The sequence below is a fragment of the Nicotiana tomentosiformis genome, chromosome 1 (assembly GCF_000390325.3).
Source record: "Nicotiana tomentosiformis chromosome 1, ASM39032v3, whole genome shotgun sequence".
NCBI classification, from domain to species: domain Eukaryota; kingdom Viridiplantae; phylum Streptophyta; class Magnoliopsida; order Solanales; family Solanaceae; genus Nicotiana; species Nicotiana tomentosiformis.
Window position 1 is genome coordinate 158,499,054 of NC_090812.1, and position 17,081 is coordinate 158,516,134.

Below are 17,081 nucleotides of genomic sequence, written 5' to 3' on the forward strand. Positions count from 1 at the left end.
TTGACGTCTCCTAACAGTGGCGACTACAACTAAGAATGAGGCTGGTAGAAGGAACCTGGATCTGCACACGGAAAATATATGCAGAAAAGGGCTTGAGTACACCATAACGATAACCAGTAAGTGCCAAACCTAACCTCGGTCAAGTAGTGACGAGGTCATTAGGGCCCTACTGGTATATATATAATAAAAACAAGGCAGAGTGAAATATCGCAGTAAAATAAAGACCAAAATTTAACAAGAATGAAATCATAGAAAGGTAGCAGCTCGGTACATAGAGATAATAACAAGGGATCTCCCGAGTTACCGTCTCGTAGTCCCAAACGTAAATGCACAGCAGAATCTCCCGGAATACCGTTCCATAGTTCCAAAGTAAATATACAATACAAGGGAATCTCCCGTAATACCGTTTCGTAGTCCCAAAGTAAATATGCAAGGGGGATCTCCCGGAATACCGTTTCGTAGTCCCAAAGTAAATATGCAGGGGGATCTACCGGAATACCGTTTCGTAGTCCCAAAAGTAAATACACAGTTCAACGATAGAATTTAACAGCTAAAACACGAAATCCTACAATTTAGACTAAGTACAAGTCAAGGAAAAGCAAGAAATTCACTAAACATGTTGCACAGAGTTCAAATAAACAATTAAGGCAAGTAGACATGCTATTCTAATCTAACAAGATACTACACATGCTGATATGACTCAATTAAGAATGAAACAGGTTATTACTTAGCAGAAATAAGGTTTTTACAATAATTAGCCCGTGTACGTACTCGTCACCTCGCGTACATATAGCTCACATATCAAAACAGTACCAAATCCTAAAGGGAGTTCCCCCACAGAAGGTTAGGCAAGCCACTTACTTCGAACCAAGCTCAATCAATCCGTAACAATTCTCTTTCCATGAATTTCCAACTCCGAATGGCCTAAATCTAGCCAAAGTCAATACATATCATAAATATAACTACAAAGAACTAATCTAGCTAATGAAATCAAAGCTAAAGCAAGAAATTGGAAAATTGGATATCAAAATTATGAACACTCATTCACTCACGAGTTCACTCATACCAAAATTATCCAAATCCGGTATCAAAATCCCAATCAAATCTCAAAAACTTAGTTGAAGAACTTCCACCCTTCTTCCCCAAATTTCTCACCCAATTTCCTTAATTTAATGAGAAAATAAACTATAGATTAATGGAATACAACCAAAAACGAGTTAGGAATCGTTACCCCAAAGATCTCTCTGAAAATTCCTTGAATTATCGCCTTAATCCGAGCTCTCAAAGTCACAAAATTGAAATGAGATAAAACCCTCGATTTGGCCCCCTTTTCTGCCAGTAAACCCGCTTCTGCAAGCCTTCAACCGCACCTGCGAAAATACCATCACAGGTGCAAAAATCACTTAAGGTGTCTGGGACCGCATCTACGGCAAGGGGGGCGCACCTGCGTGTGCGGAGCACTATACGCTTATGCGGTCATTCACCACTCATACGGTTCCTATAACGCATTTGCGGGTATCGCAGATGGGGAAATACCCTCGCACCTGCGATCCCTTGCCAAGCCTCCAATTTTCGCTTCTGCACTTTGTGCACCGCACGTGCGATCCTGCACCTGCGGTCTCCCCACCGCAGGTGCGAAAACACCAGATGCCTGAAGACTTCAGCAACAACACAAATCCAACTTTTGATCCGTTAAACACCTTAAACTCATCCGAGACCCCCGGTACCTCAACCAAACATAAAAACTAATCCTAAAACACCATACAAACTTAAAGAACTTACACCAACGTTAAAATCACGAATCATCCTCCGATTCAAACTTAAAGAACTTGAAACTTCCAAATTTGACAACCGATGCTGAAACCTATCAAACCACGTTCGATTGACCCCAAATATTGTATACAAGTCATATTCAACCCTACGGACCTACTCCAACTTCCGAAATCGGGATCCGACCCTGCTATCAAAATTTCCACTACTGGTCAAGATCTCCAAAATTTTAACTTCTGCCATTTCAAGCCTAAATGAGCTATAGACCTCCAAAACACAATTTGGAAATGCCCCTAAGTCCAAAATCATCTAACGGAGCTAACGGAACCGACGTAGCTCCATTCCAGAGTCATCTTCACATAGTTATGACTACGGTCCAAATCCTAACGCTTAAGCTCCCATTTAGGGACTAAGTGTCCCAAACATTCCAAAACCCAAAATGAAACCTCCCGGCAAGTCACAATAGCAGAAATAAATACGGGGGAAGCAGTTAATCGGGGATCAGGGCTATAATCCTTAATACGACCGTCCGGGTCGTTACATCCTCCCCTTCTTAAAACAATCGTTCATCCTCAAACGCGTAAAGAGACATACCTGAAGCTGTGAAAAGATGAGGATAACGGATGTGCATATCCTGCTCGGTCTCCCAAGTCGCCTCCTCAACTGGCTGAACCCTCTACTGAACCTTCACGGAAGCAATATTTTTTGACCTTAGCTTTCTGACATGCCTGTCCAAAATAGCCACTGCTCCTCAACATAAGATGGATCCTTGTCCAACTAAATTGAATTGAAATCTAACACATTAACCGGATCACCGAGATACTTCTGAAGAATAGAAACGTGGATTACCGGATGAACTCCTGCTAGTCTGGGAGGTAAGGAAATCTCATAAGCTACCTCCCCAACATGCCGCAACACCTCAAAAGGACCAATGTACCTTGGGATCAGCTTGCCCTTTTTTCCGAACCTCATAACACCCTTCATAGGCGATACCTGGAGCAAGACCCGCTCTCTAACTATGAATGCTACATCACGAACCTTCTGGTCCGCATAACTCTTCTGTTTGGACTGAGCTATGCAAAGTCAATCCTGAATCAACTTCACCTTATCCAGGGCATCCTGGACCAAGTCTGTACCCAATAATGTGGCCTTGCCCGGCTCGAACCAACCCACTGGGGACCGACACCACCTACCATACAGTGCCTCATACGGTGCCATCTGGATGCTCGACGGATAACTGTTGTTATAGGCAAACTCGGCAAGTGGTAAGAACTTATCCCACGACCCTCCAAACTCCATCACACATGCACGGGGCATATCCTCTAATATCTGAATAGTGCGCTCGGACTATCCGTTCGTCTAAGGGTGAAATGATATGCTCAGCTCCACTCGAGTACCCAACTCATGTTGTACGGCCCTCCAGAACTGTGATGTAAACTGCGTACCCCCGGTCGGAGATGATAGATACCGGTACGCCGTGAAGCCTAACGATCTCGCGGATGTAGATTCGAGCCAGCTGCTCGAAAGAATATGTAGTCATCACAGGAATGAAATGAGCTGACTTGGTCAGCCTATCCATAATCACCGAAACTGCATCAAACCTTCGTTGAGTCCATGGGAGTCCAACAACAAAATTCATAGCGATTCGGTCCCATTTCCACTCCGGAATCTCTAACTTCTGAAGCAACCCACCCGGCCGCTGATGCTCATAGTTCACTTGCTCGCAATATAGGCACTGAGCTACATACTCCACTATGTCCTTCTTCATCCTCCTCCACTAGTAATGCTGCCTCAAGTCCTGATATATCTTCGCGGCACCTGAATGAATGTAATACCACGAGCTATGAGCCTTCTGAAGAATCAACTCACTCAAACCATCTACATTAGGCACATATAGCCTGCCTTGCATCCTCAATGTGCCATCACCCCCAATGGTGACCTCCTTAACATCACCATGTTGGACCGTGTCCTTAAGGACAAGAAGGTGGGGGTCATCATACTGATGATCCCTAATACGATCATAAAGAGAAGACCGAGAGACCACACAAGCCAACACTCGACTTGGCTCAGAAATATTCAATCTCACAAACTGGATGGCTAAGTCCTGAACATCCAATGCTAAGGGTCTCTCTGCTACTGGAAGATATGCTAAACTCCCCAAACTCTCCGCCCAACAACTCAAAGCATCGGCCACCACATTGGCCTTCCCCGAGTGGTACAGAATGGTGATATCATAGACCTTAAGTAGCTCTAACCACCTCCGTTGACGTAAGTTAAGGTCCTTTTACTTGAATAGATGTTGTAAACTCAGATGATCGGTGTAAATCCCACAAGGAACATCGTACAAATAGTGCTGCAAAATCTTCAGGGCATGAACAATAGCTGCTAACTCGAGGTCATGGACAGGATAGTTCTTCTCATGCACCTTCAGCTGTCTTGACGTGTAGGCAATCACCCTACCATCCTGCATCAACACTGCGCCAAGACAAATCCGCGACGCATCACAATATATAGTGTAAGACCCCAAACTTATAGACAATACCAATACTAGGGCTGTAGTCAAAGCCGTCTTGAGCTTCTAACAGCTCTCCTCACACTCCTTTGTCCACCAGAATGGAGAACCCATTTGGGTCACCCTGGTCATAGGTGATGCAATAGATGAGAATCCCTCTACAAAACGACGATAATACCCCGCCAAACCAAGAAAACTATGGATTTCCGTAGCCGATGATGGTTTAGGCCAACTCTGCACTGCTTCTACCTTCTTCGGATTCACCTTGATCCCATCACTCGATACTACATGACCCAAGAATGCCACTGAGTCTAGCCAAAAACCTACACTTTGAAAATTTTGCATACAACATCTTTTCTCTCAAAGTCTGAAGCACGGTCCTCAGGTGCTGCTCATGATCCTCCCGAGTCCGAAAGTACACCAGAATGTCATTAATAAACACAGTGATGAAGGAGTCAAGATAAGGTCGGAACACACTGTGCATCAAATGCATAAAGGCTGTTGGGGCATTGGTCAGCCCAAAAGACATAACAAGAAACTCATAGTGACCATATCTGGTCCTGAAAGCAGTCTTCGGGATATCTGGCTCCCGAATCTTCAACTGATGATTGCCTGAATGTAAGTCAGTCTTAGAAAATACCCTAACATCCTGTAATTGATCAAATAAGTCAATACGAGGCAATGGATACCTGTTCTTCACTGTAACTTTATTCAGCTGGTGATAATCAATACACATACACATAGAACCATCATTTTTCTTCACAAACAAGACTGGAGCACCCCAAGGAGACACATTGGGCCGAATGAAGCCCTTATGAAGCAACTCCTGCAACTTCTCCTTCAACTCCTTCAACTCAGGAGGAGCCATACGGTAGGGAGGAATAGAGATGGGATGAGTGCCCGACAATAAATCAATGCCGAAATCAATATCTCTGTCAGGCGGCATGCTCGGAAGATTAACTGGAAACACATCTGGGAAGTCCCTCACTACTGGAACTGACTTAACTATAGGAGTATCAATACTGACATCTCTCACATAAGCTAGATACGTATCACAGACCTTTTCAATTATTTGTTGAGCCTTAAGAAATGAAATAACTTTGCGGGGAGTATACTCTAAGGTACCCCTCCACTCTAATCGCGGTAAGCCTGGTATAGCCACTGTCACGGTCTTAGCATGACAATCAATAATAGAATAATGGGGCGACAACCATTCCATGCCTAAGATAACATCAAAATCTACCATGCTGAGTAATAATAAATTGAATTTGGTCTCAAAACCACTAAGAGTAATCAAACACGACCGATACACACGGTCCATAATAAGATAATCTCCCACATGAGTAGACACATAAATAGGGTAACTCAAAGAATCCCGAGATACGCCCAAATGTGGGAAAAAATAAGAGGACACATAAGAATATGTAGAGCCTGGGTCAAATAATACCGACGCATCTCTATGACAGACTGTAACAATACCTGTAATGACAGAGTCGGAAGAAACTGCCTCTGTACGGGCCGAAAGAGCATAATACCTGGCCTAGCCTCCCCCTCTAGGGTGACCACGACCTTCCCGACCTCCACCTCGAGCTGGCTGAACAGGTAGGCAGTAGCTGGTGCTAGAATCATGGCCCGAGGACCCGGTGGAGCACGTGGTAGCTGATAAGTCTGTGGAGGTGCACCCCTCCTAAGTCTGGGGAAATCCCTCACTATATGGCGAGTGTCACCACACTCAAAAAAAACACCTCGAAAAGCGTGGCTGTTGTGACTGGCTCAGGCCAGGTATGCTGGATTGGCCGATAATAGCACCCCGAACAGGAGGCACACTAGATACTGGTAGTGCATAATAAGGCTACTAGGGCCTAGAAGGGGTTGGAACACCATTGGCGACTGGAAGAGCTGAATGAATGGGGCGACTCACATAACCCCTACCATGGCTAGTTGTTGGAGCACGAGCTACAGAATAAGAACTAGTCTCTCGAGACCTCTTGGCATCTCTCTCATCTCTATCCCGGGCAAGCATGCCCTCCAATCTCCTGGAAATACTCACAACCTGCTGATAAGAGATATCCATCTTTAATTCCCCATCCATACTGAATCAGATGCTGGGGCGGAGCCCCTCAATGAAGCGACGGACCCTCTCCCGATCTGTGGCAACCAAGGCTGGTACATGTCGAGCCAACTCACTGAAACGGATTGCATACTCTGACACAGTCCTAGCACCCTGGTGCAACTGCTCAAACTCCGCGCGCCATGCATCCCTGAGGCTCTGAGGGACATACTCTCGCAAAAACATATTTAAGAACTGAGTCATTGTATGTGAGGCTGCCTCTTTTGGACTACTCAACTCATAAGCATGCCACCACTGATACGCTACTCCTCTAAGATGGAAAGTGGTAAAAGAAACCTCACTCGTCTCTCTAAGCCCATAGTACGGAGAATACGATGACACTCCTCCATAAAACCATGAGCATTATCTGTAGCCAATCCGCTGAAGGTATGTAGGTGGTACTTCTTGTACTTCTCAAGTCTAAGCTACTCCGCCTCAGAAGCGGTTGTCCTAGTCTCGTGCTGAACCGGAGCTACTAGCTGCATAGGAATGAACCCTGGGGCCTGATAAACCTGGACCCTCTACTCAGGAGTACGGGATGCGGGAGTCTGTGCCCCTCCCCCGGTCTGAGATGTGGCGGGAACTAGTGGAATCAATCCAGCCTGAGCTAAGGTGTTGAACATGCTCATGAATTGGGCTAGAGTCTCCTGGAGGGCTGGTGAAGCAATAGGAACCTCCGGTGCCTTCCCTCCAGCTGGAGCTGCTGGAGGCTCCTCTATCGCAGCTCGCGCGGGTGCTCTGGTTGCACCACGTGGTCTTCCTCTACCCCGGCCCCGGCCTCTAGCGGCTCTAGCAAGGGGCACTGGTGCTTGGTCGTCAAATCTCCCAGCACGGGTCCTCACCATCTGTGATAAAGAATATAATAGCGAATTTTACAATTTGATGCCAATAACTCGCACAACAAGGAATCAAAAGAAGTATGATTATTCCTAACAGTTTCATAGCCTCCCGAAGATAAGTACAGACGTCTCTGTAGCGATCCGCAAGACTTTAATAAACCGGCTTAGGACTCACGACACCTATAAATCTAGAGCTTCGATACCAACTTGTCACGACCCAAATTCTCCCTCCGTGAATTGTCGTGACGACACCTAGTCTCTACGACTAGGTAAGCCTAACACTTTGCAAAAATGGAATGAGAACATGAAAATTAACAACTAACAGTAGCGTATATTTTAAATAAGCAATTGAGATGCCGCTCGGCATATACAATAATCAATTTTTGAAATATACATAACACTCCCAAGACCCAAAACACCGTAAGTCATAAGCTTCTACGAAGTTCTAACTCTTCTATACCTAGGTGTATATAGAAATAAGAGAAGAATCAACATAGTGGAATAAAGGGGGACTCCGAGGATCTGCCGACGAGGGCAGATGTACCCTGAAGTCTCCGAATAACGGCGACTTCAACTAAGAATGAGGCCGGTAGAAGGAACCTGAATCTGCACATGAAAAACATGTGTAGGAAAGGGCGGCATGAGTACACCACAACGGTACCCAGTAAGTGTCAAGCCTAACCTCGGTCGAGTAGTGCCGAGGTCAGGTCAAGGCCCTACTGGTATATATATAATAAAAATAAGGCAGAGTGAAATATCGCAGTAAAATAAAGACCAAAATTTAATAAGAATGAAATTATATAAAGGTAACAGCTCAGTACACAGAGATAACAACAGGGGATCTCCCGAGATACCGTCTCGTAGTCCCAAACGTAAATGCACAGCAGAATCTTCCGAAATACCATTCCGTAGTCCCAAAGTAAATATGCAAGACAGGAGGATCTCCCGGAATACCGTTCTGTAGTCCCAAAAGTAAATATATAGCTCAACGATAGAATTTAACAGCTAAAACACGAAATCCTACAATTTAGACTAAGTACAAGTTAAGGAAAAGCAAGAAATTCATTAAACATGCTGCACAGAGTTCAAATAAATAATTAAGGCAAGTAGACATGCCATTCTAATCCAACAAGATACTACACATGCTGATATGACTCAAATAAGAAGGAAATAGGTTATTCCTTAGCAGAAATCGGGTTTTTACAATAATTAACCTGTGTACGTACTCGTCACCTCACGTACATGTCGCTCACATATCAAAACAGTACCAAATCCTAATGGGAGTTCTCCCACACAAGGTTAGGTAAGCCACTTACTTCGAACCAAGCTCAATCAATCCGTAACAATACTCTTTCCACGAATATCCGACTCTGAATTGCCTAAATCTATCCAAAGTCAATTACATATCATAAATATAACTACAAAGAACTAATCTAGCTAATGAAATCAAAGCTAAAGCAAGAAATTCGAAAATCGCCCTAAAAAGTCTCCCCGGGGCCACGTCTCGAAATCGGGTAAAAGTCACAAAATATGAACACTCATTCACTCACGAGTTCACTCATACCAAAATTATCCAAATTCGATATCAAAATACCAATCAAATCTCAAAAACTTAGTTGAAGAACTTCCACCCTTCTTCCTTAAATTTCTCACCCAATTTCCTTAATTTAATGAAAAACTCAACTATAGATTAATGGAATACAACCAAAAACGAGTTAGGAATCGTTACCCTAAAGTTTTCTCTAAAAAATCCTTGAATTATCGCCTTAATCCGAGCTCTCAAAGTCCCAAAATTGAAATGAGATAAAACCCTCGATTTGGCCCCTTTTTCTGCCAGTAAACCCGCTTCTGCAGGCCTTCAACCGCACCTGCGTAAATACCATCGCAAGGGAGAAAATCACTTAAGGAGGCTGGGACCACATCTGCGGCAAGGGGGCCGCACCTGCATGTGCGCACCTGCGGAGCACTGTCCGCTTCTGCGGTCATTCACCGCTCATGCGGTTCCTATAACGCACCTGCGGGTATTGCAGATACGGAAATACCCTCGCACCTGCAATCCCTAGCCAAGCCTCCAATTTCCTCTTTTGCGCTTTGTGCGCCGCACGTGCGATCCTGCACTTGCGGTCTCCCCACCGTAGGTGCGAAAACACCAGATGCCTGAAGACTTCAGCAATAACACAAATCCAACTTTTGATCCGTTAAGCACTCGAAACTCACATGAGGCCTCCGGGACCTCAATCAAATATATAAACCAATCCTAAAACACCATACGAACTTAGTCGAGCTCCCAAACCGCATCAAACAACGCTAAAATCATAAATTATCCTCCGATTCAAGGTTAAAGAACTTGAAATTTCCAAATTCGACAACCGATGCCGAAACCTATCAAACCACGCCCGATTGACCCCAAATTTTGCACACAAGTCATATTCAACCGTACTGACCTATTCCAACTTTCAAAATCGGGATCCGACCCCGCTATCAAATTTTCCACTACCGGTCAACGTATCTAAAATTTCGACTTCCGCCATTTCAAGCTTAAATGAGCTACAGATCTCCAAAACATAATCTGGACACGTTCCAAAGTCCAAAATCACCTAACGGAGCTAACAGAAGCAACAAAACTTCATTCCGAAGTCGTCTTCACACAGTTCCGACTACGGTCCAAATCTTAAGGCTTAAGCTCCCGTTTAGGGATTAAGTGTCACAAAACACTACAAAAAACAAAACAAAATCTCCCGGCAAGTCACAATAGTAGAAATAGATACGGGGGAAGCAGTTAATATGGGATCAGAGCTATAACTCTCAAGACGATCGGTCGGGTCGTCACAATTCTCAACTTTTAAACAATCATATATAAAAATTATCTTATATTTGAAATAAATGTTAATTCATGCTAAATTATTTCTTTCCTCAATTTGGATTTAGAATTTTATTTGATAGTTATTCATCTTATAATATAACAAAGATCAGAATAAAAAAAAAGTTGTAAAATTAGAACTTTTCTCCCACTCCTATCTATATAAAAATATTATTTAGAGTACTTTATTTTAATATTGTACATAGAGTATTTTCTTTTTTATTTCAACAAAATAAATTTATTTTATGATGTAGAAAAATTATTTTCTTTCTTTTCATGATGTAGAAAAAGTATTTTCTTTTTTACAAAATGAGTACTTTCTCTTCATGTTGTAGAAAGAATATTTTCTTTTGTTCAACAAAAAGAGTACTTTTTTTTCATGATGTAGAAAATATTTTCTTTTTTTCACAAAACAAGTACTTTCTTTTCTTGTTGTAGAAAAAGTATTTTCTTTTAATGTTGTAGATAGAATATTTATTTTTCACTTCAACAAAATGAATTTTTTTTATGATGTAGAAAAAATATTTTCTTTCGTTTCAAGAAAATAAGTATTTTCTTCTCATAATGTATAAAAAATATTTTCTTTTTCATCATGTTGTAGAAAATCATTTTTGTTTCAACAAAAAGAGTACTTTCTTTTCATATTGCAGAAAAAGTATTTCTTTTGTTTAAAAAAAAAAGAGTACTTTCTTTTCATGATATATAAAAAGTATTTTCTTTTTCACAAAAGTACTCATTTTGTTGAAATGAATGAAAATATTTTTTCTATGTCATGAAAAGACAATACTCATTTTGTTGATATGAAAAAAATACTTTTTCTACATCATAAAAAGAAAGTACTATGAATAATATTTTCATATATTTAGGATGGGGGTTGGGGTAGGGGTGAGGTTGGGTGGTGCGTGGGTAGGAGTGGGGATGGGGTGGGGTAGGGGTGGTGGGTGGGGTGATGGCGGTTGGAGATGGGGAAGGTTGAAAAAAAGTTATGAAAAAAGTTTTCCTTCTCTTGATATGGAAAATATTTTTCACCAATTGGAGAAAAACAAATTCATAAAGAAAATATTTTTCAAGCATTTAAACCAACCAAACATGGAAAAATTAAAAAATATTTTCCAGAACATGGGTCAAGGTAGAACTTTAACATTGAATATTTTCATGGGTCAAGGTTGACATCATCATGGTTCCATTTGGGCTGATGATTTTTGATGGGTTAACTTGGGCTAGTCCAAAATAATCCATCTCCAAAACTGTTCTTGCCCAAGCCCATTAAATGCGGGTTGGAGGGGGGGTCAAATGGGCTTGGGTTAGTGTTGTCATCCCTATCACTTTTAGTGGTACTGGTTAAGCTGTTTACAGAGGATATGAGTTAGTCGAAAACATAGAATTATTGTGATTAGTCGAATATATATAAATTATATACAAATACATAAACATTTCAAGCTTACACAAGGATAACACGTGTCCGTTTAGTTGTTAGAGAAGTCACGAGGAGAACACTTAGTCTTAGAAGTATATGCCCTAAATAATCTTAGTACAATACATTTAAGGTTGACTATATACAGAGTGTATGAAGAGTTATGTGCAATTTTTGTCACTTAAGAGAGACAAGGTTCAGCAAGAACTGCATCCGGCTCGAATGATCTCCTTTTTCTTTGTATAATAATTGAAAAATCCCTAGTCCAACCCTAATTGTGCTCACAAGTTCGGAACTCAGAGGGATTATGAGCCTGCCCTTATATTCTACTCTGACTCAAATACCAAGTTTCAACTATGGGAGATAGCAGGTATCTCGTGAAATAATCAACATGCGAATAAGCTGGTTCAGACACACCGTAAGATCATTGCAATAACTACCAAAATGCTAAGGAGAGGCTAAGATTCCAGCAGTTAATGCAAAACTTATGGGACCATACATACTTACCAAGTTCCAACAAAGAGAGTACATTCTCCGGTATAAAATAAGTGATTTTTTTTGGTTGTTTTCACACGTATTAAAAATTTATTTTTTAACATTAATTAGTAATAAACTTGATCATATTAACATTTACTATCTCTTCACATAAACACTCCTAACACATACTCCAACATTATTTACTCCGAGGGCAATGCAGGCAAAAAATAATTAATTAATTCTTAAAATTTAAAAAAATTACTTATTTTGGACCACAAAAAAAGGGGGCAAAAAATTGCTTATTGTGGATCGGAGGGAGTAATTCACAAATTAACCCAGGGCAGTAAATAGAACTATACCATCACCACATTATATGTCTTCTCTTAATCTCTTGAAAGTTGATAAACAAATCTATACCATTAGTCCATTACCATATGAAAAACTGCATTGACACCAGTTTCTTGAAACTGAATAGACCACTTCCACAAAAAGTCCAATATTATTCAACAGTAAATTTTGAAACATTCAGAAATCCACTGTCAAATAAATTTAAATGATAAAGTAAGTGCTCAAAGATATAGGTAAAGAAGTTTACATATCAGTGAACTGAAGGAAAAATAGTACTTCAGACTTCAGCTAACTGAAAATTTTCAGTAGTTAAGTATAATAGAGATAGCAAATTCACATTAAGTAGACATCCTTTCTATCAGGGTATTTTGAATGTAGTTCAGCAGAGTATATTTTGAGTTAAAGATCAAGAAAATCAGACCATCTAGCAGCGCAATGCATTTCAAAATCTTCAGTGTACTCCTCTAAATCTACTCTATGACAACCTTTTACCTATAACCAGCAACAATCATATGTATAGTAGAACACTCTTTGTAAAATTATCCATCTATACAACTATATAGAATCTCTAAGATTACTAATAACAATTCTAAAAATATGGACACAATCTTTTCCATTGAACAAAGTTTCTATCTTACATAAGACACAAGATTTGAAGATCTGCGCATGATATATTTTTCACTGGATACATTTTTGCTGAAAATTTAGACACGAATCTTCGTCAATTCAAATATTATATCGGTAGTAAGAAATGAAATCTACGAAACAGTTACAATTACAAAGTTCTTCCATCAATCTTGAAAGAATTCATTTTCCTAGTAGCTTTAAAAGGTGTGCCTTATAATTTAAATCTTTGTACATTTAGTTAATGAATTTATTAATAATGCATTAGCTTTCTTCAGAATATACCTTGTGAAATATTTGAAGAATTTTCTTATCTTTTATAAGTAACATTAAAAAGTTTAAAAAATTAATTTTTGGATAAGTTTAATCTATAACAGCCAAAAAATACTTAAATGTCAAATGAAACAATCTCAGAACAAACGACGATGTTATAGAGAGGTTGACAATATTTGATTGAATTTGCGCCAACAAATACTTATAATTAGTGAAAGTTAGTGGCAAAGCCAGAAATTTTTCCAAGGATGTTCAAACTTGAAACAAGTGAAAAAACTTACTCGACAAAGGATATTCAATATATGTTATATACCTTTAGAACCTAATATTTTACCTATAAATACAGTATACCAATGGGATACTTAAGTAGAGTTAACGATTGTTGATTACATTTTCAATAAAGTTGCTTCAACTTCTTGTCCCACGTAACACCATTAATGTATCACAAAAGAAACACTTGAACTTTTTCTGCAGATAATGTGAACAACATATCTAAGTAATACTTTAAGTATAATTAATGCTTTTGTTTCCTTAATATACTGATCTATGTAACTAAGAACTTTTCGTTTGCTTTTTCTCAAAAAGTATTTACTACAATTCATTAAAAGTTGTCATAGTACACTGTATGTTCTTTTCTTTTAGATTTTCATAATAACTCATTAACTTTCCTTGGTGACTCTCTGACTGAGCTCATAATAACCAAAAGTTCAGTTACTGATACAGGAAATGCAAGAAAAGTTGTTAACAGTAAGCCTCAAAAACATTGTTACCTACAAACTCAGGCAAGCATTTCAAGAAAATTGAATTAAAGTTATGATGTAAACAGTGGTGGAGGCATAATTTTCGCTAAGGGGTTCAAAAAGAAAGAAAGTGAAAAAATGAAAAGATATTGTGGCTAGTGGAAATTGAACCATGACTTCACAAAGGTTTTGAACCCCTTTAACCACTAAGCTATGCTTTTGGACTATGTAAAAGGAATTCAAAACATAATATATAGAGGTAGAAAACAGATTTTACCTTATATGTACAGTGTAATTTCTCGGCGAAGAGGGTTCGGGTGAACACCCTCCCGCCCCTCCTAAATCCGCCCCGGATGGAAATCTAGAACCAAAGACACTTTGTAGACACAATGCACCCACTTGTGTGGATGGATGTTTGTATCGTTTAATAATGTATCGTATAGTATTGTATTATATTGTATCGTTTTGATGTATATAATGCTTGGATAAATTGTATTATTTTTTATCGTTTTATGATTTCATGCACCAACAATATGAAGAATAGATTTGCGATATTATAAAAAAAATGTAATGTATGAAATAGAATTATTATATAAAAAGGTAGGATAAAGGATAAATAGGATTATTTAATAATATAAAAGAACAAAATGAGTAAAAATAATAAGGGAATAACATGATCATACCAAATTAGTTGGTTCATAAAGTAATAATATTTGTCGTTGATTTAATAAGAGGAGGGAGATGGATTTTCTTAGGGGAGAAAGGATTGAAAAGATGAATAGTAAAGGAATCAGACTGTTAAAAAACCAACCAATCATGAGAAGAACCGCAACATCTCCACGTGTAAGGTAGTGAAAATTTAAGGTCCAAGATTATTTTACCTTTGGTCACACTGTATAAGCTTGTGTTAATGGTAAAGCTGCCTTGAATTTTAAAGAGTGGTAGATTATAAGAGGTCTAAGAAATTAAGCTAGCATAGAATTCTTTTGCGGAAACTTTCCTTTGGTGTGTATTTTTATAATAAGAGTAAGTTTTATGCATCGGAAGTGTAAATAATTTTTTATACTATCAAGTCATCCAAAAATTATCTTTAGGTCAGCTCTTAATATCCAACATTAACACATTAACTCTAACTCTTGACAGAATCAAGAATTTCAACAAGCAAAGGATTTTCAATACTCCATCTGTCTCATATTATTTGTCGTGTTTCTCTTTTACACGCCCCTTAAGAAATATTAGTTAGGAAAGGGATTAGATTATTCTGTCTTTATTTATATTTTAAGATATAGTCTCTCTTCATTGAATATTTATTCTATTTATGTGTTATCTCCATCTTCAAAAATAATTATTACTAAGGGTAAAAAAAGAAAAAAATAATCAATTTTGTTTTGAACTTCTAAAATGATAAATAATTTAACACAATTATTTTTAATAACTATGACTATTAATACGAGACAGAGAGGGAGTAACAATCAGTGGAAAACTTGTACGTTAAGAAAGGAATTAGAGGCATTAATAATAGCAAGAAGAGTGATGCTAACTTTTGGAAAGTGGAACTTAGGGGTTCACACTTCAGCATTCATAATTGATTGGGCCCATATTTAACTGGTTAGACCTATGAAATTTTACTTATCTATACTAATTTGAAAACTTATTTACCGATATTATTGAGATTTTAAATTAATTACAAATTCATTAACTTAGTTAACAAGAGTTAATTCAGATCTTTGTACGAAGCATAAAAAAAATTCTTAAACAGCAACGTGGATTGGGTTAGGTATTTTGAAACAGTGAAAAAATGACATCTATTAAAAATCTTCAATGACAACCATTAAAAAGTTTTGAAACTTTGAATTTAAAAATCGATTTTGTGAAATTGTTATTTGTTTGGATTCACTATTGTTGCAAATGATTGGGAATATCCTTTGGAGTTTATATCTCAAATTTGAGAGATTTTGGTGATGAATCAAGGTGAATTTAGTTAAAATTTCAAATTGAAACTCGAAGAAGACCTAAGCAAATTATATATATATATATATATATATATATATATATATATATATATATATTGTATGTCGGGTGTAGAATGTACATAAAAAATACATACAATTAACATAATTTTATACAAGTTCTATATAAATTGTATCTTTGACCGGATTCTGTACAAAACAAATTATATTAAGTTGTAGTTATATTATAGATTTTGACCGGATGTGTAAATTTTGTAAGAAAGATTAGTTACTTTCTGTAATTAGGAAAACTTAGATAAACTAGGTAACTAAGTTTAAAATTTCGTACATATACGAAAAAGTCCCTTAGACTTATGAGGATCTCAGAGGCTATAAGACACGTACTTATAAACTTTTCGAGGCACCAAAATCAAACATCGAACTTTAAAAAATATAAACCGCAAATCGACTGCGAAAAATCGAAAAATCCATATCGAAAAAACCAAAATTGTCAGTTTGCTCGGATTTTTTTCGATTCGGTCAGTATTATGCCTACCCTTAGTTGGACACATGAACCCCACAATGATACTAAAGCATGAAGTTTAAGAAAGAAGGGAGACTTATAAAACTTGTAATCTAAAATAATCAATATATATTTATGTGGCTATAAATCATCTTATTAAAAGTAAAATTAAATATTTAGGAATGAGTCATTCTTTGTTAAGTGGACTAAAAAAGAAATATGTTCACATAAATAAAAATAGAAGGAGTATATTATGTAGATGCACTTTAAAACAGGCTTTTTGAAAATCAAACAAGATATTAACATGGAACCTAATTAATATTAGGTTTATAAAATGGTAGAAGGTACTAAAAGTAAAAGAAAAAACATTTTTCTAGTTGTGTCCTTGACATTTATTATCATGACCCAAAATCTCACATGTCGTGATGGTGCCTATCTCAATACTAGGTAAGCCGAAAATTTTAATAAAACACCATATCTTTTAAATTTGAAAACAAAGTAATTAAATTCAGCGGAAGAAATCTCACAATTTCAAATATAACACTCCCAAAATCCGGTGTCACTAAGTACATGAGCATCTAATATGAATACAATGTCTGACTGATAAAAATCATTGTCTGAAAGTATAGAACAGTACAATAA